The 23207-nt window shown below is 44.3% G+C and overlaps 2 pseudogenes across 1 annotated transcript in view; one reads left to right on the top strand and one right to left on the bottom strand.

Annotated features, from left to right (window-relative positions):
* LOC148020357 (uncharacterized) overlaps window positions 1-22370 on the top strand; it is a 52446-nt pseudogene extending 30076 nt beyond the window's left edge. The window contains exons 3-4 of the transcript XR_015694954.1: window positions 21645-21830; window positions 21916-22370. The product of XR_015694954.1 is annotated as an uncharacterized LOC148020357 (transcript). The remainder of the gene's footprint in view (window positions 1-21644; window positions 21831-21915) is intronic.
* On the bottom strand, window positions 12497-13231 carry LOC148020358 (uncharacterized; annotated as a pseudogene).
* Window positions 22371-23207: the final 837 nt, after the last annotated feature.

The following is a 23207-nucleotide window of genomic DNA, read 5'->3' on the forward strand; positions in this document are numbered from 1 at the left end:
CAATGCCGGAGACGGAGACGGAGGGAGCAGCGCTGTACCTGCAGAGAGTGAATGTTGGACTGATTGGGGGGGCTGCTATAAATAGCCCCCAGCCAGCAAACTGGCCGACCAGCCAAACTGGCCGACCTGGCCGACCAGCCAGATCTGGTCCGACTATGGCCAGATCTGGCCGACTGCCCAAAATAATGGGCAGTCAGCCCAGAAACAGCCCAGTTTGGGCTGTAAAATACCCAAGGCTGCATGCTGACTAAAGCAGCCATAAAAACACACTGACAGAGCTCCTCTGTTTCTTGTCAGTCTGACAGGAGCTCACAACCAGGAGATGACAGACTGAGACTGAAGAAGAGCAGGCTAACAACTTCCGCCGCGGTCTTTAACCTGTGAACATGTACAAGAACAGAATCATGGAGACTCATAAAAAGAAAGGAATGGGCTCGAGAGTTGAGCCTATCCCATAAGGCTGCACGGTCCATAGAGGTGCCATCGGACGAATCCACGGGGGGTCGGTCGATGGGCGAAGAAACAAGCTCCCACAGATCAAAGGTATCAAGGATGCAAGCCACCTTGCATGACCATAGGGAGTAGTTGGAACCATCCAACTTGTCTTCCTTTGGAAAGGAAGGGAGAATCGGCACCTGTATAGAGGGAATCAAGGAAGGCATCCGCACATCTGATGCAGTCTTCACTGAAAAAACCTTCGCAGTAGATGGAACCGTCTGAGATGCATGGACTGAAGATGGATGAGTGCGAGGAGGGTCTTCCCGATGTCGAACTTCACGATAGTCCCGCCTCCGCTCAGAGGAATGATGAGAAAGAAGCTCATCCTCTGAGTCTTCAAAGCCTGAAAACTGGTAAGACATCTTCCAATCTGCAAAATACCAAAGAAAGTTGTGTCGTTGACGAAATAGGACCAGCAATGTGGTCACCAACCACCAAGACGCAGGCAGAGAGTGCCTACAAACACTTGGATTTGCAAAACGCAAATAGATCTGATGTCGAACACCAGAAAAGAGACCACCAATACCGGGAACCAGCCCAGACAGAGGTCGCCTGCAGGAAAGGAGCAGCCTGGGGTAGAAGCGACCTGCAGAGCAGCAAAACGCAGCCTGTAGGAAGGTCGCCTTGCAGCAAAAGAGGTCGCCTAGCAGCAAACGCAGGGTTGTTGCGTCACTGGATGACGTGGCAGCCCCTGTGTACAGCAAATGCAGGCTGTACAGCCTCCTGATGCAGTCGCCTGGCTAGGATGGACCTGTTGGCAGCCGCCTGAAGCAATCTCCTGGTTGTTGTGGATCTGTTGGCAGCAGCAGTAAGGTATTTCTCTCCTGAAGGTCGTCCTCCGTGCTCTCAATCAGGCGATGATACCATGTGAGAGTGCGCAGCGAAAGAAGAACACGAACACAGAGGAGAGGAGAGAGGAAGTAGAGAATGAAGGAAGAAAGTCTGCACTGACAGATGAATGCTGAATACACTGGAATGGACAGAACAGTCCCTGCACGCAGCCCGGAGCGTCAATGAGGGAACCAGGACAGACTGGAAGCAGAGGCAGCACCAATGCCGGAGACGGAGACGGAGGGAGCAGTGCTGTAACTGCAGAGAGTGAATGCTGGACTGACTGGGGGGGCTGCTATAAATAGCCCCCAACCAACAAACTGGCTGACCAGCCAAACTGGCCGACCTGGCCAGATTTGGCCGACCAGCCAGATCTGGTCCGACTATGGCCAAATCTGGCCGACTGCCCAAAATAATGGGCAGTCAGCCCAGAAACAGCCCAGTTTGGGCTGTAAAATGCCCAAGGCTGCATGCCGACTAAAGCAGCCATAAAAACACACTGACATAGCTCCTCTGTCTCCTGTCAGACTCTGACAGGAGCTCACAACCAGGAGATGACAGATTGAGACTGAAGAAGAGCAGGCTAATAGATCCATCCCTGTCGATCACTAGAGGCTGCAAAGTACTTTGTCACATTTATTAACGATTATTCACGTAAGGTTTGGACTTATCCCATAAAGTAGAAATTTTATGAAGGGAGGTAAGCCTTGAAGTGAAAGCAGAAGTGAGAGCAAGAGCTATGGTGGAAAAAGCAAGAGCAAGAGAGAGAGAGAGTCCAAATGTGGAGACTCCAATAGTCACAATCTTTATTCAAATGTCATTGAAAGAATAAAGAATGAAGTGACAATGATAGACACCCACCGCCTGCACTGAGCAGGTGCAGATACTATCAGTGTAGTAATACACACGTGGCTAGGTAGAGGCGCCTTTACCCTCAACATATTAAAGTTAACATATTGAAAACCATCCAGCTCCTGTACACCAAAAGAAGAAACAAGAAAGGGTTTTGGCTCATACGACTCAAAAGAATTATAGGAACCTAATATAAGAGCCAGCTGAGATAAAGGAGATGGATTGCCAAACGCATCAAATGTCATGGTTCCTCCAAGATCAAAGAAATAGCCAGTCTCACCAATTGGTCAAAATGCAGTAGTAGCACTTATTGGAGAAGTGTAAACCGAACTATACTAGATGTGCAAGTACTCAAACTCTTCATTTTACAGAGTTTGAGGAGTACTTTGTCACATTTATTAACGATTATTCACATAAGGTTTGGACTTATTCCATAAAGTAGAAATCTGATGAAGGGAGGTAAGCCCTGAAGTGAAAGCAGAAGCGGGAGCAAGAGCTATGGTGGAAGAAGCAAGAGCAAGAGAGAGAGAGAGACTCCAAATGTGGAGACTCCAATAGTCACAATGTGTGACCGGCCTTCCCTTTATTCAAATGTCACTGAAAGAATAAAGAATGAAGTGACAATGATAGACACCCGTTGCTTGCACGGAGCAGGTGCATATACTGTTAGTTTAGTAATACACACACGGCTAGGCAGAGGCGTCTTTATCCCCAACATATTAAAGTTAATATACTGAAAACCATCCCGCTCCTGCACACCAAAAGAAGAAACAAAAAAGGGTTTTGGCTCATACGACTCAAAAAAATTATAGGAACCTGATATAAGACCTAGCCGAGATAAAGGAGATGGATTGCCAAATGCATCAAATATCATGGTTCCTCCAAGATCAAAGAAATAGCCAGTCTCACCAATTGGTCCAAACGGAGTAGTAGCACTCATTGGAGAAGTGTAAACCAAACTATATGTGATGTGCAAGTACTCCTCAAACTCTTTATAAGATAAAGAGTTTGAGGAGTACTTTGTCACATTTATTAACGATTATTCACGTAAGGTTATAAAGAGTTTGAGGAGTACTTTGTCACATTTATTAATGATTATTTACGTAAGGTTTGGACTCATCCCATAAAGTAGAAATTTGATGAAGGGAGGTAAGCCCTAAAGTGAAAGCAGAAGCGGGAGCAAGAGCTATGGTGGAAGAAGCAGGAGCAAGAGAGAGAGACTCCAAATGTGGAGACTCCAATAGTCACAATGTGTGACCGGCCTTCCCTTTATTCAAATGTCACTGAAAGAATAAAGAATAAAGTGACAATGATAGACACCCACTGCTTGCACTAAGCAGGTGCAGATACTGTCAGTGTAGTAATACACACGCGGCTAGGCAGAGGCGCTTTTATCCCCAACATATTAAAGTTAATATACTGAAAACCATCCCGCTCCTGCACACCAAACGAAGAAACAAAAAGGGATTTTGGCTCATACGACTCAAAAGAATTATAGGAACTTGATATAAGACCTAGGTGAGAAAAAGGAGATGGATTGCCAAATGCATAAAATGTCATGGTTCCTCCAAGATTAAAGAAATTTGCACGGTAGAGTAAGAAACCTGCATTTGTGCAGGTTTCTCACTCTAATTAAACCCGCATGTACATAAAAAGACCAAATGGCGCACAAATTTCACCTAAACAGCAAATGCCCCAAATTGCACGGGATCCAATGTGCATCAATGTTGAGAAATTGAGTAAATTTCAGCCCAATTCTTGCATGTATATGAAAATCCCTAAATGTCAGAGGCAAAATGTCACACATTCCTGCAACTTTTGAGACAAATATCAATGTTATATCTTGCTTGCATCAACTTTGGACAAATCCCCAAAATTTTGGCACAAATCTGCCCAAAATTTTGAACTGTGCTTACATACATGAACGTCGTCAAAAATATTTGCAAAGGAAAGTGACAATTCTGCCCCGTTTACAGCCACCAGCCCGTCACCTGCTTACGTGACTTGGGCTTGATTGAAAACGACGTTTTTGACTTGCGCTTGACTGAAAACGACGTTTTTGACTTGTGCCTGATTGAAAATGACGTTTTTGACCTGTGTTTGATTGCACGAGCTGTCACCTGTTTGTCCATTGACCTGCGCCTGATTGAAAACGATGCTTTTGACCTGTGCCTAAAGTGCCTGACCTGTGCGTGGCTGTGTCTGACCAGGAAATGACGATTTTGATCTGCGTGCAACTTGGAATTGTTGCCTGACTGAAAACGTGACATGTTGACTTGCACCTGACTCTGAGAAACGTGAACACCTTAGTTGCAGCTCTAATACGAGTTTGAAGTGAGCGATGTGCAGTGGCAATGTCCGGCGATGGAAATGTCAGGTAGAGAGCAAAACGTGAGCAAGAGTAGAGAGTGAGAGTCAGAGAGAGAGATGCATGATGTTCTTGGGTACAATTTGCTGTGTATCTTTTTAGGTTTTAGATAGATATATATGAAAGTACAAATGTGCTAAGGGTGTGTTCACACTTGTGTAAATATAAAAGGCACCACTTGTGTAAATATAAAAGGCACGATGGCCCTTTATTCCCAACAAAAAGAAGGGATTTGGAGAGGAAACACAACCAAATCAGAAGCATAGAATACAGAAAATGAGAGTTTACATACAATATTCACCAAAATTTGACCCAAACAAGGCGAAATCTGTTTGTGAAAAGGCAAAAAAATTAGCCAAAAACTACTTGAAACAGCAAAAACAGCTTGAGAATGCAGTCGCCCAGCCAGGAAGAGATGTAGAGACACCAAAACGTAGGTTGGAATTGACATGCAGATAGTAGAGGGGTTGACACATGTGTTACAGATGCTGACACTAGCAAAACGCAAGAAAAACAGGTCTCCTGGTCGGAGCAGCAATTGCCTGATTAGCAATGGTCAAAACAATCCTGAAATCAACAAAGAAAACATAACAGGAGCATAGGATCTGAAATATGATACTATGTCAGAAGTGGAGGAGCAATGGAATTGTAAACATCTATTGTAATAAATAGTTGAAACACAAGATAAAAGAGAAAAGAAAAGAAGGAACTTTGAAGAACACAATACAGATGAGAACTCAAATGTATGCTCGGGAAATGGAATCCATATATCAAACACGAGACAATCGTATATAACAGTGAGTCATTGGCTGCGTGGGCATCGGTACTAGCTTCTCTCTCCATGGAGTCTCCACACGTATGATGGTGGCAGATGAGTGATTGAGTGAGGAATATGAATATATAGGACAAAATATGTCCTCAATATGATTAGGTTGGCTAGCAATAAGTGCTAAATATGACCAAAATGAAGACCATAAAAAATGCCTAAAATATACTAAATAATGTGCCCAGTCCCTTGCATGCACAGACTCACATATGAGCTGACATATCTGCTAACACCTTCGGCCAATAGGTTGTCGAAGTTGTGAGAGTGCACAATGGAAAGACGAAAGTGAGCACGGAGACAAAGAGAATGCAGGAGAGAGAAGGAACAATGTGATTGCAATGGTTGAAGATACAAGGTTGCAATAGTGAGTCCCAACACACAACTCTGTCAGAAGTGGAGCGGCAATGAAAGCGTAAATATATGTTGTAATAATCTGTTGAACATAAGACAAAAGAGAAAAGAAAAGAAAGAGAGAACACAATATAGATGAGAACTCAGATGTATGCTCGGGAAATGGAATCCACATATCAAACAAGAGATTGTCGCATACAATAGTGAGTCAGTGGCTGTGTGGACACTGGCATCGGCTTCTCTCTCCATGGGACCTCTGGTGAATTGACTAAGGAGCAAGAGCCCAGAATATATAGGCATGAATAATGCCATAAAATATGTCAGGTCCGTTGGTCGATTGGTAGTAATAAATGCTAATAAAGCATAAAATGCTACACGATAAAAATGCCTAAAATATCTACATAATGTGCCTAGTCCACAATACATGTTCAGACTCACACATGAGCTGACATACTTTGCTAACATCCTCTCTCAGATCATGGGTGATCTGATACAATACAATGATACAATGATAAATGACTCATCATAGTCTATACAATAGAGAACCACCAAGTAGAACCATGGATATCTAGGTAGTGGGTGATCAAGCCACCACCAAGGTGCCTCAGAGAGAACCTAATGTCGTTGTCGATCGTACCAGCTCTTGAAAATAGAGAAGATCATAGCAGCTCTTAATGTTTGTCAACAATGCCTCTGATGTAGCACACGTGACCATCATGTCACCAATGTTGCAGGGCATAAATAACCATGGATTCCCCTTCTTTGGCCAAACCGCCAAAGTGTCTCCTCATATGAGCTCCAAACAAAAGCCATCCGCTATTTGTCAAATAACCAGCCCGTCATGAATCTCAATGTCAATCCTAGCTCCAGGATTTGAACTTGTCAAACTTTGGTCACGATGCGTCAGGGACGTCCCTCTTTGGATCCTATGCATCTATATAGAAATACAGATGAGGCACGGCTGCCCCATCTCACTACCCTTTCACACTCCCTCTTTCGCATTGGAGAGTTGTGAGGGATGACCTCATCACCACCACTAGAAAGCAACTGAGGAAGGAGCTACCAAGCTCTTTCCATGATCCGAAGAGAAGAGGATTCCTTTTGCACCTTAGACTTCACCTTGGTCAAAGGAGTTGAGTTGGAATTTGAGGCAGATGACGACTTGTCAGAGGAGTCCGCATCCTGCTTCGTCTTTTGCTCCTGTTTCTTCTTGGAAGTTGCTAACTCTTTGCAGTCCTTCTGTAAACGACCTTTCTTCCCACAGTGGTAACATTGGGTCTTCGACTTCATCTTCTTTGAACCCCTCTCTAAATTTGCAAAAGCCTCACAAGAACCTCCATGTAACTTATCATCAGTGGATGTGCACGGGGGAGCCATTTGTAGAGACTGTAGAAGAGAAGTAGAGAAAAGAAGAAGGTATTTGGAAAGAGAACACAGTCAAACCACAAGCACAGATTGCCAAAAATGAGAGCTCACATGCAGTATTTAACGAAATTTGACCAAACAATAAGAAAATTGCTGTGAAAAGTCACTAAATCAGCCAAAAATTGCCTAAAATAGCAGAAATGGCCTGAAAATGCAGCCGCTCAGCTAGGACGAGATGCAAAAACACCAAAACACAGGTTGGAATTGACACACAAGCAGTAGAGGGGTTGATGTAGGCTGTATGGATGCTAACATCAGCAAACACGCAGGTAAAACAGGTCGCCTGGTTGGACCAGCAGACACTCGATCAGCAATGGTCAGAATAATCTTGGAATCAGCAAAGAAAATACAGTAGCAGCACAGATGCTGAAATCTGATACCATGTTAGAAGTGGAGCAGCAATGGAAGCGTAAATATATGCTGTAATAAACTGTTGAACACAAGACAAAAGAGAAAAGAAAAGAAAGAGAGAACACAATATAGATGAGAACTCAGATATATGCTTTGGAAATGAAATCCATATATCAGACTCGAGACTGTTGCATAAAACAGTGAGTCACTAGCTGCATGGGGACTGGCACCAGCTTCTCTCTCCACGGAACCTCCAAGTGGTGAGCTGACTGATTGAGAAGGAGCCCAAAGGCATGAATAATGCCTTAAAATATTTAGGTCAGCCAATATTAATGCTGGCTGATTGGCAGCAATAAATGCTATAAAGCATAAAATGCTATGTAATAAATGCCCAAAATATCTACATAATGTGCCCACCAGCCCACAATACATGCTTAGACTCACACATGAGCTGACATACTTTGCTAACAAGCTCTACGCATCAATGTGGGCACTAATGAGAATGGGAGGGTAGGTCGCCTATAAATAGGCAAGCTGGGGCCAAAAGTGGCCATGTTCAATATAGAGCATCAAGGATAGCGAAAAGTGCCTAAAAAGAAATGCACTAATGTGCCCTTCATCTAATGTGTTTAGAACACATAAAATGACAAACAAATACAATGCCAAAGCTCTTAATGTCCTCATTTGACTCAGATTAAGGCTCACAAGTAGAAGATGACCGCACAAGTCATACATGATTGCTAATAGAAGTAATGATTGGAAGTGGAGGATAACTATTGAGGGAGCGGAATGCAGTCCTAAGAAGTTGTCGGTAGAAGATCACTGGCTATTGGAGATTGATGTTGAAGTTAGGAAGAGTGCCAGACTATCAAACATAACTATCAAGATGACTCTTGGAGCAAGGAGACTACTATTTGATGGAGAAGTAGCCTTTGAATTTGCAAATGCAAGCTAATGAGTGACGCCAACTATTGTGGAGTGATGCGAGGTGATGAAGAAGGTGCTAGGCTGCCCAAATGCAAGCAACAGTGGCCTTTGAGGTTGATGCCAATTGGAGAAAGTGGTCGTCCATGCTGGAGGAAGCACCAATATGTCAGGGGATGAAGTATAGATTGCTGAATGCAAGCTTCTGTAGCCTAAGGAAGTAGTTGCCAATTAATGATGACACCAATAGGGAAGAAAGAGATCGCCCTTGTAAATGTAGCCCTATAGATGGAGGGGATTAGCGTTTGGTAGCAAGAAGGGGTGGAGTTTGGAGATGGTGGAAGGAGAGAAAAGAAGAGTGTTTGATGAATGAGCGAAAGTGTGTGTGCGCGTGCGCCCATGGGAGGAGTTAGTGTGATATATAGGTATAGACAATCTCGAGTCTCGCCCATCGAAGTCTCTCAAGTGGCACCCCGACTCTCTTGGAAGGTGCTTTGAAAGACTTTTTAGGGTTGGATATGGAAACAAAAAATGGGAATGGAGGGAAATTGTATTGAATGATGTGGTTTCTCAACACCCCCTCTTAGGCCCAAAAAGGAGCACAACAAAGGAGTGATAGAGAGAAGAAGATCCACGTTGTAATCTGAGAATGTGATGTGAAAGGAGACATGTGAAGAAGAACATGAGATTAGATGAGCAGAACTTGAAACATATTCTTGAGAGAGAAGCCACTAGCTTCGTGACTCCATGCTGGAAATACAAAGGCCTAGCCACCAAGTCTTGGTTGAAAATCCAAGGTCCCAATCTAGATAGGTCCTCTAGAGATTGGTTAGGAGAGAAAGTGATTGCTCGAAAGAGAACCACTTCTTGAAATTAAATGGTGGTGTGAAGAAATTCAGGGTGAGTAGGGATCCCTTGTGAGATTGGAGAAGTAGGAATCCCCTCTAAAGTCATAGAAGGACTAGCTGTCCCTTTGAGGATGAAATAAGATGGTTCCCCTTTAAGATAGATAGGGAATCCAAACACCAAACACTCATGGATCACGAACTCTGAAACATCTAATGATGAAGGAAGTGTTGTCTCCAATGCCGTGGCCCGTAGGAGATACTTGGAGTTGTAGTGGAACAAAAGCCGAAGAGCAATCGAAGGTGTCCTTGCGAACTTGAGTAGAAGAGGGTGGGAAAAGTGAAGGGGGTGTGCGCAGGAGTGCAATGTGTGCAACGGTAGAGAGTGCAGAGAGCAAAAAACGTGAGTAGGGTGTGTATCAGTGTGGCACCCACAGAATAAAAGAATGTATTTATACTTAGGATACAATGCACTTATATTCGTAAGGGTGCATTCACACGTACAAGTAAATATATACATGCGAAGCATAACGAAGGGTGTTTACATCCAACAACCTCCCACTTAAAGGTCCGAGGAGTGAACCTTTAACCAACTCCCACTAGTCGAATGCAATGCTCATGTTGAGCCTTTGCAAGACTCCGAGTGAGAACATTTGCAAGGTTATCTCATGTTTTGATCTTAGTGTGTGTGACTAGACCATCATCCAGAACTTGTTTGATAAAGTGGTACTACACATCAATATGTTTGGTATATGCATGAAACATGGCATTCTTAGCCAAGCATATAGCACTTTGGCTCACATTCAAGTATTGGTGTTTTGGTGGGCAGCCCGAAATCCTTACCAAATGGCCAAGCTGAAATATATTTAGCCTTAGTGGTAGAGAGTGCTACTATCTTTTGCAATCTAAAGCACCTTGAAATTGCCCCACCAGTCAATGTGAAAATGTACTCGCTAGGAGACTTGCGAGTATCCAAGTCCTTGCCATGTTTGCATCACAACATCCCTGTAGATCTAATATATCCTTTCCATAGCATATACATTTTCTTTGTGTGCCCTTAAGGTACCGGAAGATGCATTTCATTGCCTCCCAGTGCGCTTTGCCAAGGTTTGACATACACCTGCTCATGACTCCTATTGTATACACGAGTGACCCCTCACAAGCTAAAGCATAGGAACACCCCTCATAGTATTAGTTGCCTTATCATCTTTTGGGTAATTTGCTTTGCTAAGCTTAGTGTATAGCAAGAGGCTTAGCATTAGCCATAGAAAGCTTGTCAAGTACTTTGTTGATGTACTTTTTTTGTGAGAGGAATAAGAGCTACTGCTTTCTATCTCTTGTTACATGCATGCCCAAAATTTGTTCAGCTACATCCAAATCCCTCATGGAGAAGGCTGAATTCAGTTGTCTTTTCAATGCATTAACATGGCTCTTATACTTACCAACAATAAGCATATCATCCACATAAAGCACAATAATAATAAGCCTTCCATCATCAACCATCTTTGTATACAAGCAGTGATCTACATTGCTTCTCTTGAACCCATGTGAGAGTATGAAGGCATCAAATTTCTTATGCCATTGTCTAGGAGCCTGCTTTAGACTATACAAGCTTCTCTTAGGCTTGCCCACTAAATGTTTCTTTCTTGGCATAACAAAGCCTTCTTGTTGCTTCATGTATAGCTCTTCTTCTAAATCACCACGTAGGAATGCTATTCTAACATCCATCTGATCAAGCTCTAGATCCATAGATGCTACAATGGCAAACAATACATGGAGAGTGGCCATCTTGACAACAGGTGAAAACACTTTTTGAAAGTCAATCCCCTCTTTGACACTGTGGTGTAGTATTAAATACCATCACCTTGGTTTTACCAAGGTTCATTGAAAGCCCATTGTCCAAACTATAGGAGTGTAGTGCATCCAAGTGTCTCTGTAGATCCTCTAGAGAGTCAGCTATCAATACAATGCCATTTGCATACAATAGGAGGGGTATCCAAGTGCCAGCTAGTGGAGCTTCTCTATCTCCTTCTTGTGAAATGTAATGAGCAATCCTATCAATGTACATGCCAAATAATGTCAGAGAGAGGGGGCATCCTTGCTTCACCCCAATGGTGGAGTAAATAGGTATCGAAAGGCCCTCAGGTGTCCGGACTCCATCCACAACTCTCTCATACAGTGCCAAAATACCCCAACTGAGCTCTTTCAGTACTCCCATGGTATGCAATCTATTTCCCTGCTTCACCCCAATGGTGGAGTAAATAGGTATCGAAAGGCCCTCAGGTGCGCGGACTCCACCCACAACTCTCTCATACAGTGCCAAAATACCCCAATTGAGCTCTTTCAGTACTCCCATGGTATGCAATCTATTTATCAGCCTGTCTCTCGGTACTGTGTCAAAGGCTGTGGAAGTCCACAAAGCAGCAGTAGGTCCGTTGGCCATGGGCTCTTCCCTCCTCATGATCGCCTTGAGTGTGAGGATGTGATCCAATGTGGAGAAGCCTCTCCTAAAGCTAGCATGTCCTTGTGCTCTAAGATCCCACATCTTTGCCCACTTGCTTAACCCATGCTCAAGGATGGAAGCATATAACTTAGCCAATGTATGCCCAACCATGATAGTCCGATAGTTACTGGGTAGAGTAGGGTCCCTTGACTTAAGGATAGGCACAATAGTGTTCGTGCTCTAGCTTTTTGGTAGGCCTTCACACATGGCTCTGTTAAACATGTAAGCTAGGAATCTTGCCACCAAATCTCTAGCATGGATTAAGTGCTCGACTACTAATCCATCATGATCTTGTGCCTTTCCTTTGCTAAGTCTGTCAATGGCCTCTCGGACCCTACTTTCTGTAAAGAAAGTGGTGGTCTCTGGACAAGGCTTAGGTGGGTCAGGAAGAGGTGGTTGACCCTCCACAGTATAAAGGCTAGTTGCATACTCCTCCCATACAGCAGTTTGGACGTACTAGGTGTGGTCGGGCAATGCTCTTTGAAAAGCCTCCAAGCCTCTCTAGAGTCTTGGCTCAAGAATAACTGATATGGATCTTGCTCCAGTTGGGCCAAGAATGTTCTCTTCTTCCGCCGTGTGAGGCGTCTAAAGAGTATATGTGCTTGTTTGTGGGTAGTGGATCCTAGTGCTATCTCTCTCTGTAGTTGTTCTTTGGTCTCACGACACTCATCATCATACCAGCGGTTTCGAGGTGTCACCCCGGTGGAGGCTCTCTATGTGGGTCACGAGTGTGGGAAGGTTACACCTGTAGCGATGTGTAGGGCCTCATTGAACTGTTGAGTTAGCTCCTGTAATGGAACGTCGGGGTCTCCATCATGTAACAATCTAAGGATCTCCGCCTCATAGGTATCCTCAGTCTCTCTAGAAAAGAGGTATCTCGGGTGCCGGTGAGTTGCATGATGGGTCTGTGTGTTAGTGAATTGGAGGTCGATGGTCAATGATAGGTAGGCATGATCCACTGCAACTCCGAGAAGGCGTCGGGATACTGAGAGGTCGTGGATGTGAGATATCAGTATCGGTGTGGCAAGAACATAGTCTACTATGTTGGCACGATGTCGGTGAGGATAACATGTGAAGGCGCCGAATAGGGGGTATCTAGCCAGACCATTAAGAATGGCCAACCTGTGTGCTGTGCCCATCTCCACAAGGTATCTCCCGTATTGGGTGACTTTCCCCATATCCTGAGATGTCCTCTCCAGCTATAGCTCTGACACATCCTGCTCTTGCAGCATCTCCTCGGATGCATCAAAGAAAGATACTTGATGGGAGGCTGTCCTGGCATTAAAGTCTCCTAGTAAGATAACCTCTCCCTCCTTTGTCGAGAACTCCCAAATATCCTCATCCAAAGCCACATATGGTGATTGCCCCTTGGGTGGGGCATATCGAGACGTTATAGGAGGAAAATAGCATATGGCAACATACAAAGTGCATTCCTCACCATGCACTCTCACCCACATGTATCTAGCCTGCTCATCTTTGCGGACTACCTAGATCATTTGTTGTAGCTTCTCCCTGAATAACACTGCCACTCCTCCCGACCCGCGATTACTGTGGTCTGTGCATGTCTCCTTCCTGCAAGCTGATTTCCACCTATAGCCTGTCACCTGTGGAAGTATAGTATGTGGTCCCTGATGTGTCTCTAAGTAGAACACTATATCTCTCTCTCTGAATGTCTCCTCAAAAGCTCCCACATCCAATCGGAGGGCTCCATTACAGTTCCAGATTGCCACTGCAAGGCTGGTCCCATAGGTCCCATAGGTCTCACGCCATCATTTGTGGCTCCTCTCCATGACTACCACTCTCCCCCCTCTGTAGAAGGCGAGCTTGCCCTCCTGCCTGGTTGCCTTAATTTTTGGTATGCACTCCCTCATGTGGGCTAGTTGGGTTGGTGTGAGATCGTCACTCAAAAACACACCGATCCCCTTCAATGTACGGCGTTGAGCTAGGAAGTCTCTCCTAGCCTCCATGGTGGGGAAGCGGAGAATGAGTGCATGCTCTTTTGAGCTCTCCCTTTCTGTGCTTTTCTTGTCCACTCTCCAAGCGGAGACATGCGCGTCTTTCTTAATATTCATTAACGTGTATAGCACCTTGGTGTCCTCATCCACTTTTGCATGCATCTTCAGCCCCGTCACCCGAACATGGAGTGCTCTCATTTTCCTTTTTTGTTCCTCCTCCGATGTGTCATTGATTATGGTTGTTGTAGGTGCGTATGCTAGGTGTTTCCCCTTCTTTGCAATTTGAATCCATTGCTCCGCCTCCTCTACTTGCTGTTGGGTTTTCTTGAGTATCTCTGCCCAAGAAACAACCTTCTTTGTTGTCTCCTCCTTTTTTTGGAGTTGTATTTCCTCTTTGATGCGGGTGAGCTCCTCGGTCATGCTAGGTTGAATTTCTCCTTCCTCTAGCTTGGGATTGAGTTGAATGTCAGTCAATAGCTGCCTAAGTGATTGAATCTCCCCATCTTGGGCTTCTATCTTCAATTCCAGCTTTTAATCTTATCGTTCAGCTGCCTCTTCACTATGCTTAGTCCGTTGTCATACTCCTTCTTGACTTTGTTGATGGCATTGGTAATCATTTGTTCTATCTGGACCTCCATTTTGGGGGTGAACTTTGTCTTGTTGTGTTGGGCACAAGTTGATTACGACATATTGCTCCACTGGTGTGATCACAATTGAGGGCCTTCGAATATAATTCCAACGCCCTTCCTATTTGTGGAGTGATGTGATCTTTGCCCTTTTCCTGGAGTGACGTGATCGACTGACGGGCAGTGGCGGCAGTGATGGGCGGCAATGACGGGGCAGTGAGACGGGCGATAGTGATGACGGGCGACAGTGACGGGGGAGCAATGGGCGGCGGTGATGACGAGTGACGGTGACGAGGCAGTGGGCGGTAGAGAGAGGGCAAGTGATGGACAGACGGGAGAACGGACGGGGTAGTGACAGAGAGAGAGAGAGAGAGAGAGAGAGAGAGAGAGAGAGAGAGAGAGAGAGAGAGAGAGAGAGAGAGAGAGAGAGAGAGAGAGAGAGAGAGAGAGAGAGAGAGAGAGAGAGAGAGAGAGGTTGATACAATGATGATGGATTGATGAGTCCTTGCATGTAGCCCACATTGTTAGTGAGGCCACCAGATTAGGCTGATGATGACGGTAGTACCGAAGACGGAGGAAGATGACGGAGTTGAAGTGTGCACTTGCTAGGCAAGAAGGAAGATGATGTGCACTTGCTAGGGAAGAAGGAAGATGATGATATGACAGATTGCCAAGTGGGAATGACTATAAATAGCCACAAAACCCCTAAATTGGTCTATTGAAATTTGGAAATGCCATAGATGCTGGCGGACTAGCATTTAATATTGATTGTGGCATAATAAATGCCTAGAAAATGCCAGTTGGCCACCAAAAAAATTGATTGGCAAGGATAATGTCCGGCAAGTGTGGACAGCCTAGGAATGTAGAAACTGTCTCTAGAAAACACACTAGATCCCGACAAACAAAAGAAATGCAGCTAAATAGCATAGCTATTCTAGAATGAGTAGCCTCTCCCATCAAAACACATGATGGACCTGTCCGAGCTCCAAAAGTCCTCATCTAACTCAGAGTGAGGCTCACATGCAGGAGATGACAAGGCATAACAAACATGACTGCCAACAAGCATAACTTTCTCGTGGTTTCCCTCTTCCCAATAAGTTGGAAGAGGAGTGTGAGACTGAGGATGATCAATAGCTCGAAAAACAATGTACCGCAATTGCTTCTGCACAAACCATGTTTTCATAACAACACTATGTTAAAGGATGATCAATAGCTCGAAAAACAATATACCGCTTCCAGCAAGGTCTTTAGCCAATGCAAGGATTGATTGTCATTCATAGAATGGGTTAAGATTTTGTTGCACAAACCATGCTTTCATAACAACACTCTATGTTAATAGTCCAAGCTGTGAAGTTTGTCATTATAAAAGTAGGGAGGGACATTTTTTGAGTTAGGAGTTGATGCTGTGAAGGATTTGTAATTAAAAAAAGAAGCCTTTTGGATGACTTATGAATTGGAGTATGATGTGTGAGGTTTGAGGGAAAAGTTGGGATATGGATGTGGAAACATGGCAAGTGCCCCACCCCTAATGAAAATTGAGTTAGAAAAGAAGATGATGTTGATTGAAGATAGACAAGAAGAGTTGAAGATGAATTTGAGGAGTGTGAATGAGGAGATTGAGGAGTGGATTGAGAAGATGATGAGGATGGGTGAGTGGGATGCCCTTGATGTGGAGAGTGTTTTGGAGAGAAAAATTGCTTTGGATTTCGATGCATCTATTGCTATTGGTGGGATGTCGGGGATGAAGGAAGAGGTTGGTGGTGTGAAGAGAAGTGTAATGAGTTGGTGGGGGTAAGGAGAAGATAGAAAAGAAAGAGGTTGGTGTCGTGAGGAGAAGTGTGGATGATGTTGTTGGGAGTAATAAGGTGGTGGAAAAGTGTGAAGTTGAAAAGATGCCTATGAAGAAACATGTGCCTAGTCCTGTGGATGCGCTGCTGCGGCGGCCCGTGCCTTCAAAGTGTAGAGAGCTGACTTCAAGCTCTAGTTTTAAAGATGAGGATGATGAAGGGAGTGATGATGAAGATGATGAAAGGGAATAGGCTATGAGGTCCCAACTTGAAAACTTGATGAAAATAATGCAGAAGGGTTTGAAGAAGCGTGTTGGGACGAAGGATGCCAAGGCTAAGAGTGCCTCCCTTGTTGATTTGGTTAAGAAGTGTGTTGATGTGGGCAAGTGCCCGGCGGGAAACGGAGTGATGCGGTGCGTGAAAACTTGCTGAAAATAATGTAAAAGGGTTTGGAGCAACGTGTTGGGATGAAGGATGCCAAGGCCAAGAGTGCCTCCTCTGTTGATTCGGTTAAGAAGTGTGTTGATGGGCAAGTGCCCGGCGGGAAATGGAGTGATGCGGTGTGTGCTGAGGCGAAGTTGCGAACCCCTTGTTCAAGCAAAGTGTGTGTTGATGCTAAGGAAGTGAAGGTGAAGTGGGATGTATGTTTTGTGATGAAGCGGGATGCGGATGCTCTGATGAAGGGGAATGTGGATGTGGTGATGAAGCAAAGGAAGGATGTTGTGTTAAATTTGGCTAGTGCGCGAAAATGTGTTGTGGATGATGTGGTGATTGAGAAAGTGGATGAGGCAAAGGAGGCCAAGTCCAACACTTGTGTTTCTAGTGTGCTGCAGGTTTGTATGCTCCATGTCTTGGAGAGAATAGAAGAGGATGTGGGAGAGGAGGTGAAGGAAGGCTTGTCCGGCCTAGCGAGCATAAAGGAATTGGGACCATCTGTTTTCTCTTGTACCAATGTTAAGTTGATGAAAAATGAAGTGTTGTGCATTGATATTGAGTCAAAGAGAGATGAAGAGTTGAAGAGTGCTAATGCGCATGTTGAGCTGAAGTGTGGTGATGATGATGGTGAGTTGAAGAAAGATGAAGTGTTGTGTAATGATGAAGTGGTGAAGAGCTCATCCAATGGCCCAGCAAGCCTAAATGAACTGGGACCATTGGTTGATATTTGTGTTGATGATTCTTGTATTGGTGTTGGGAAGGAAATGAGTGGTGATGTGTGTGTGGATGACTCCTTGTGTCGGGAGGATGAAAGAATGGGCAACCCTGTTGTTGAAACTTGTGGTGCCGCAAGTATAAATGAACGTGCCTTGTGGGAAGATATGTCTGTGGAGGACTCCTTGCACTGGTGATGAGACTCGTGGTGCCGCGAGTATAAGTGAACGTGCCTTGGGTGATGAGGTGTATGGGGAAGACTCCTTAAGCCGAGAGTATAAAGAAACGGCCTTGTGTGTTGATGAGTTGAGAGGTGATGTGTGTATGGAAGAATTCTTTAGCCGAGAGTATAAAAGAACGGCGGTGTGTTGGGTTGAGAGAAGGAAGAGGTGTGTTGGAGTGGAAGGTAGAGGTGAGAAGATGGGAGCTAGTGAGGGCTTTTCTCAAGAAGAAGAGAAGAATTTGGAAACCTGTGAACACCTTGTCTGTTTTGGGGGCGAAGGAGGAGACAAAGATGTCTAATCCAATGCCCCTCAAATCCGAATCGGTTAGTAGGCGACAACGGGTTAGCTTTCGCAAGGAGGTGAAGTCCCATTGCTACGAACCCGAGGACGAGTTAACTACTTGTGCTACAATGATTGATTTTGAGGATGAAAGACCCTCACGCAGCGAGCAAGCGTGCGAAGCAAAGGCCGATTTAGAGGGTGAAAAACCCTTACATGGCGATATGATTGGGAGTGTTGGGGCGTTCTAAGTGTGGTCCGACCATGGCGAGCAGATCTTCTTGAATGAAACCCAAGTGGTTGAGTCAAGGGATGACATCGAGCCTGTGCTCGACATGAAGGTGAACTTCAGGGAGGTGTAGGAGTTATAAAAGCCCACGTGTGCAATCAAGCCCATTCTGATCTTTGGGCCAAAGGGATGCAACTTTCTTGGGAAAGTTGAAGTAGTCGAAAGTCTACAAGATGAAACCAAGGAGGCCTCACCCTCCAAAGTGTTCGAAGAAGATCTGGTTCATCAAGGAGCAAGTGTGGAAGGAGAGGGCAAGGTGTGAAGGCTTAGCTCTTGTTGGGGCAACCGAGATGGATTCAGGCATGCAAAGGCCCATTCATGAAGCAAAAGCGAGGTGTGGTGATCCCTCATCTAGAGTTGATCAAGTGGATGGGTGTCTTCTTGATCAATCAGGCCGTTGAGGGTTAGTTCGAGGTGACTACGACAAGGGACATGTCCCTCACGATGCAAGCTAGAAGGTTCGATGCTATGAAACGGACTAGACTAGCTTTAGCATGGATTGTAGAGATTGATCTGGCCACCAAATGATGAGGCGTATGAGGAGATACGCCATTTAGTTGTGACGAGGTGGAACTCCTATAGCTCACCTATGCATGCAGTTGCATTTGTTGTGGATCCTGAGTTCCAGGGCAAGGGTCAGGAGAATGACACTGAGGTTATGGATGCATGGAGACTTATATTGTCTCGTCTAGTTCCTGATCATGGCACTAGATGAAAGATCAGAGATCAGCTTTCATGTTATAGGACCTTTTTGGGGTTCTTTTGGTTGTGGGGATGCATAGGAGGATCGTTGTAAGATTGGGACAGCTTTGTGGTGGGAGGACTATGGTTCGGATGGTCCTAAGTTGCAGCAACTAGCCATCCGTATTTTGAGTCAGTCTGTTAGCTCCTCTTGTTTGGAGCAATTGTGGAGTACATACGCTCACATTGCTTCAAAGAAGAGGAACTGTCTTGGTGTGGAGAGGGCAAACGATCTAGTATTCGTTAGTGCTAATTTGAGGATGTTATGTAACAGTATGACAACAAAGGCCGATTCATTCACAGAATGGGAGATGCAGCAAGAAGAGGAGACACATGCTGATGTTGAGGGAGATGCAACAATTCATGGTACACATGATGATGAGGCTAGCACTTCAGGAGTAGCTAGACCAGCCTCAGATCATGATCATGATCTTTGATTTAGTTTACTTATCATGAGTCTCATGATACATAACACATTTACATTGGATATGATATTATGATCATTGATGATAGTGTGACACTTGGGTTGTTGATAGTTGTGCCATGCCGATATTATATTTGTACTTGAGTCTTGTAGTCTTGCAGTTGCCCTTTGGGCTATTTTGGCATGCCGCATTTTGCTTCAGTCTAGAGATTAGACTTTATATTTGTAGTCTTTTTTGGGGCAATGAGCATGTTCTTTCAAAGATTAGACTTCAATTTCATATTTGTAATCTTTTAAGTTTTTTGGCAATGGGACCATAGGCATGTTCTTTTAGCTTAGACTTTAAAGTTTAGTTCATTGTTCATTGTTTTATCATTTTTGGCATATGTATTATGGATTTTATTATTTATAATTGAATAGCTTACCTCTTGAGTCTTGCAAGTTGCAATTCAATTTCTAGTGAGTAGTTTTAGAATGATGCATGCATGATATCTTAAAGTTAAAACTTAAAATGATTTGTCCTTGTGGATTACATACCTTGGTTTTAAGTTTTAACACTTCAGAGTCCACATGGATTATGAGTGAAATATTAATTTTTGTGAATTTTAATTTTTTAAATGCCGTTCCCGTTCCCGTTCCCATGTCCCCGTTCCCTAGGTTTGGTGTTTCCATCCCCATCCCCATCCCTGTTCCCCGTTTCATGTTTCTATGATATTGCATGCCAAAGCACAACAAAGATTGCACGAGAGAGAGAGAGAGAGAGAGAGAGAGAGAGAGAGAGAGAGAGCGCTGAAGCACAGCAAAGATTGCACTAAACAGAGTTCACACGCATTGAAGAAAGAAGCTGATCAGTAAACAATTGCTGCATAAGAAAAAATCAATTTTGATAGGTGAAATCAATCAAAATCAGCAAGAGCAGCCTGAAAACATTCTCACCCAGCTTGCAAGAGATGAGAAAACTGAAAACATTGTCACCCAGCCTAAAAATAGTCACTCAACCTGCAAGAGATGGGAGAACTGAAAATGCAGGTGCAAAATGCCAAAATACAGACTGTTACATTATTAAATGCAGTAAACATAGGTTTTGCTGATTAAAACACATGATTGGGGGTATCAGATAGGCGGATTGACAGCATATTGATATTGCCCAGGCTAGGAAAAATAGATAGCAGACATAGATGATCGGCAATCAGCAATAGACATCAATAGGAACGTAGGCCTTGAGCTTTGATACCATGTTAGAAGTTGATGTAGCAATGGAAGCATAGAAGAATGCTGAAATAAACTACCGAACACAAGACATGAGAGAGAGAAAAGTGAAAACACAAGAGTAATGCAAAGAAGAACTCAGAGGTATGCTTAGGAAATGGAATCCATGTACCAAACATGAGAGATGCGGACAAGAGTGAGTCAGTGACTGCATGGGCATTAGCCCTGGCTCCATCTCCCCAACAGCGAGTCCACCCCTCTCTCTGAGCAATATTCTCACTCACATACATCTGGCATTGACTTGGGGTAGCCATCTTGTATCGTGTTCATGCTTTTGCCAGGTATGGAGTTCTATGATTTCTTGTGTTGTTAACTTTCATTCCTTCCTCCACTGCACACTCTGTTGGTGCATCTTGCGCTTTCTGTTTAGATGGAGGTTGCCATCAACTAGGTGACATGATAATGCTCATCAGAGTCTGCTGCTTTAGATTGTGTGTGTGTGAGAAAAGGGGAAGAAGCTATGATAAATGACATTGAACTTTTTGAGAACCAAAAGGTCCCCTGTTAGTTGTCCTTGACAGGGGGATGGGGGATATCCCATCCTCTTTTGCTGTCCCTTCTAGCAAATTAGTTTGGGATGGCCGCCTTACATCCCGGGGGACCTGGGATGGTTGTCCCCTCTTCATATGTCTACAACATTGTGGTGAGTGAGGCATCCATGCCCACAACCCCCTCATCAATGACAGGTTGAAACTATCGTCGCACCACATCGAAACAACATTGTGGTGAGTGAGGCATCCATGCCCACAACCCCCTCATCAATGACAGGTTGAAACTATTGTAGCAGCACAGCGAACACACATTCCTTGAGTTTGGGCACGTGTGGAGAGTCCTAACTAACCAAATATTTTGATCAGTACCATGGGGGAGACGCATTAGCCTCTCTATGCGACAACGTACTCTGAGATGCTGAGATGTGCAAACTCAAAAGCATTCATATATCAGCTACGGCTTACATTCATCGTATAGGGGAGAGCGGGTCAAACTGAGAAGCTCGCATGATTAATGCTCTTATACTTAAGTGACGGTAAGTAATTAATGTGTGCCTGTAATTATAGTTACAAAACATAAGTGATTTGTTACTTTCAAGTAATTCCCTTCTGATACATAAAGCTGGCCCAGAGCAGGCAGACGTGATGGAAGGAAGACTAAAAGCTAACCACGCCCTGAGAGGAGGGATGAGAATGGTGGAGCTGAGGTCTAAGAAGAGCAATAGTTGTGGCCGAGTTGAACATTGGATTCCTCTTCTAGGTATGACAGTAGTGAAGCACTTTGACACACAATACTTGTATCAAAAACGCTCCTCGCTTCAGGTATGTTGATTTCTAATGCTGCAACTAGTCTTTGTTTCTGTCAGGTGGCCATCTGATCTACGAAACTAGCGCGTCTCTATTTCAGGTTGTCTTCTATGGCATAAAGCAGAATGCAGATTGTGCTGAGTACGCATTCGCCACAGGAATGGCCTTGTGGAGAGATTGTTTGAGACCGTGAAATCATCAAAACAATCTCATCCGAAGCCAAACTTTGCGAATGGAACAGATAAAACCCACACCTCAAGTGGCAAAGAGGAGGTGAAATCAGACCCCTTTGATTCCGACACCGAAAGCTGCCTACCTCAATGGGAGTCTGAATTGTGCAGCAGTGAAGATGGCAATGGAAAGGAAAATTGCAGGTGGGAGAGGCCTCAACAAGGAGAGTAGCGACGATCTGCAGCTCTCAGTGCCATCATCTTGCATTCACAGAAAGTGGGTGAAGATTTCCTCAAGGAAAAGAAAATCAAGGTGAAAACCAGGAAGATGGAGGGGCCTGTGATTTGGGATGGCGATGCCTTCCTGAAGGGTAAAAAGGACTCCAAAACCATTAACATTGGACAAAGGGGGATCACAGCAAAAGCAAGAAAGGCATAAAACTTTCCTCCTCGAGATCAGCATTCTTCATTCACCTTCGATCGCTCGCTACGTTGTTCAAGTTTTGCTCAGGTCTGAGTAAGTTTTGCAGTGATGCAAGGATGGGGACTCACGTTGATCGTGGCAACATGCAAGTCAGCACCCACGTTGATCGTGGCAACATGGAAGTCACGCATGCTGCATTGCCGCAAGTACATGCAATCGGCGAGTACGACCAAGTTTTTGGCAACCGAAAGAGTTGGACCACTTAATAACTCAGAATTCTTATTACTATCATCGTTGCATCCCATCACAATCCGAGACTTAGTATTGGTCATCGTTGCATCCCATCACAATCCGAGACTTAGTATTGGTCACCAGTTGCAAGCACTTCTGGATGTATAGTAGAGGGACGGTTGATAATATTGGGTCAAAATTCGAGACACAAGGCGAGGCTCTTAACGCTTACGCTGTGGTCGAATATATACAAACCACATAGATGAGGTAAAACTACGAATAAGAAAGTTTAATTATCGTCAAGTCGCTTAAAATGGTTAAGCTCACATTTTAATGATAGGGACGAATTTGATTAGATTTGTTTGGCATAAAGTGGATGGGTGATGTAAAATTGCTCATAGGAGACAACGATTGCAATTGCTTTATAGTTGTTGACGAAAGCACCAAAAGAATTGACATGATCATAAGGATAGAACAAGGTAACAGTAAGGCATTCTTATTCTTTTAGCTTATCGAAACTTAATTGCTCTCGAATTGCCCATGTTCAACATATCTTTGCTTGCTTCT

Source organism: Lygodium microphyllum, chromosome 19, assembly GCF_053477565.2.
Source record: "Lygodium microphyllum isolate KBCC chromosome 19, Lygodium_microphyllum_v1.1.10, whole genome shotgun sequence".
Taxonomy (NCBI): domain Eukaryota; kingdom Viridiplantae; phylum Streptophyta; class Polypodiopsida; order Schizaeales; family Lygodiaceae; genus Lygodium; species Lygodium microphyllum.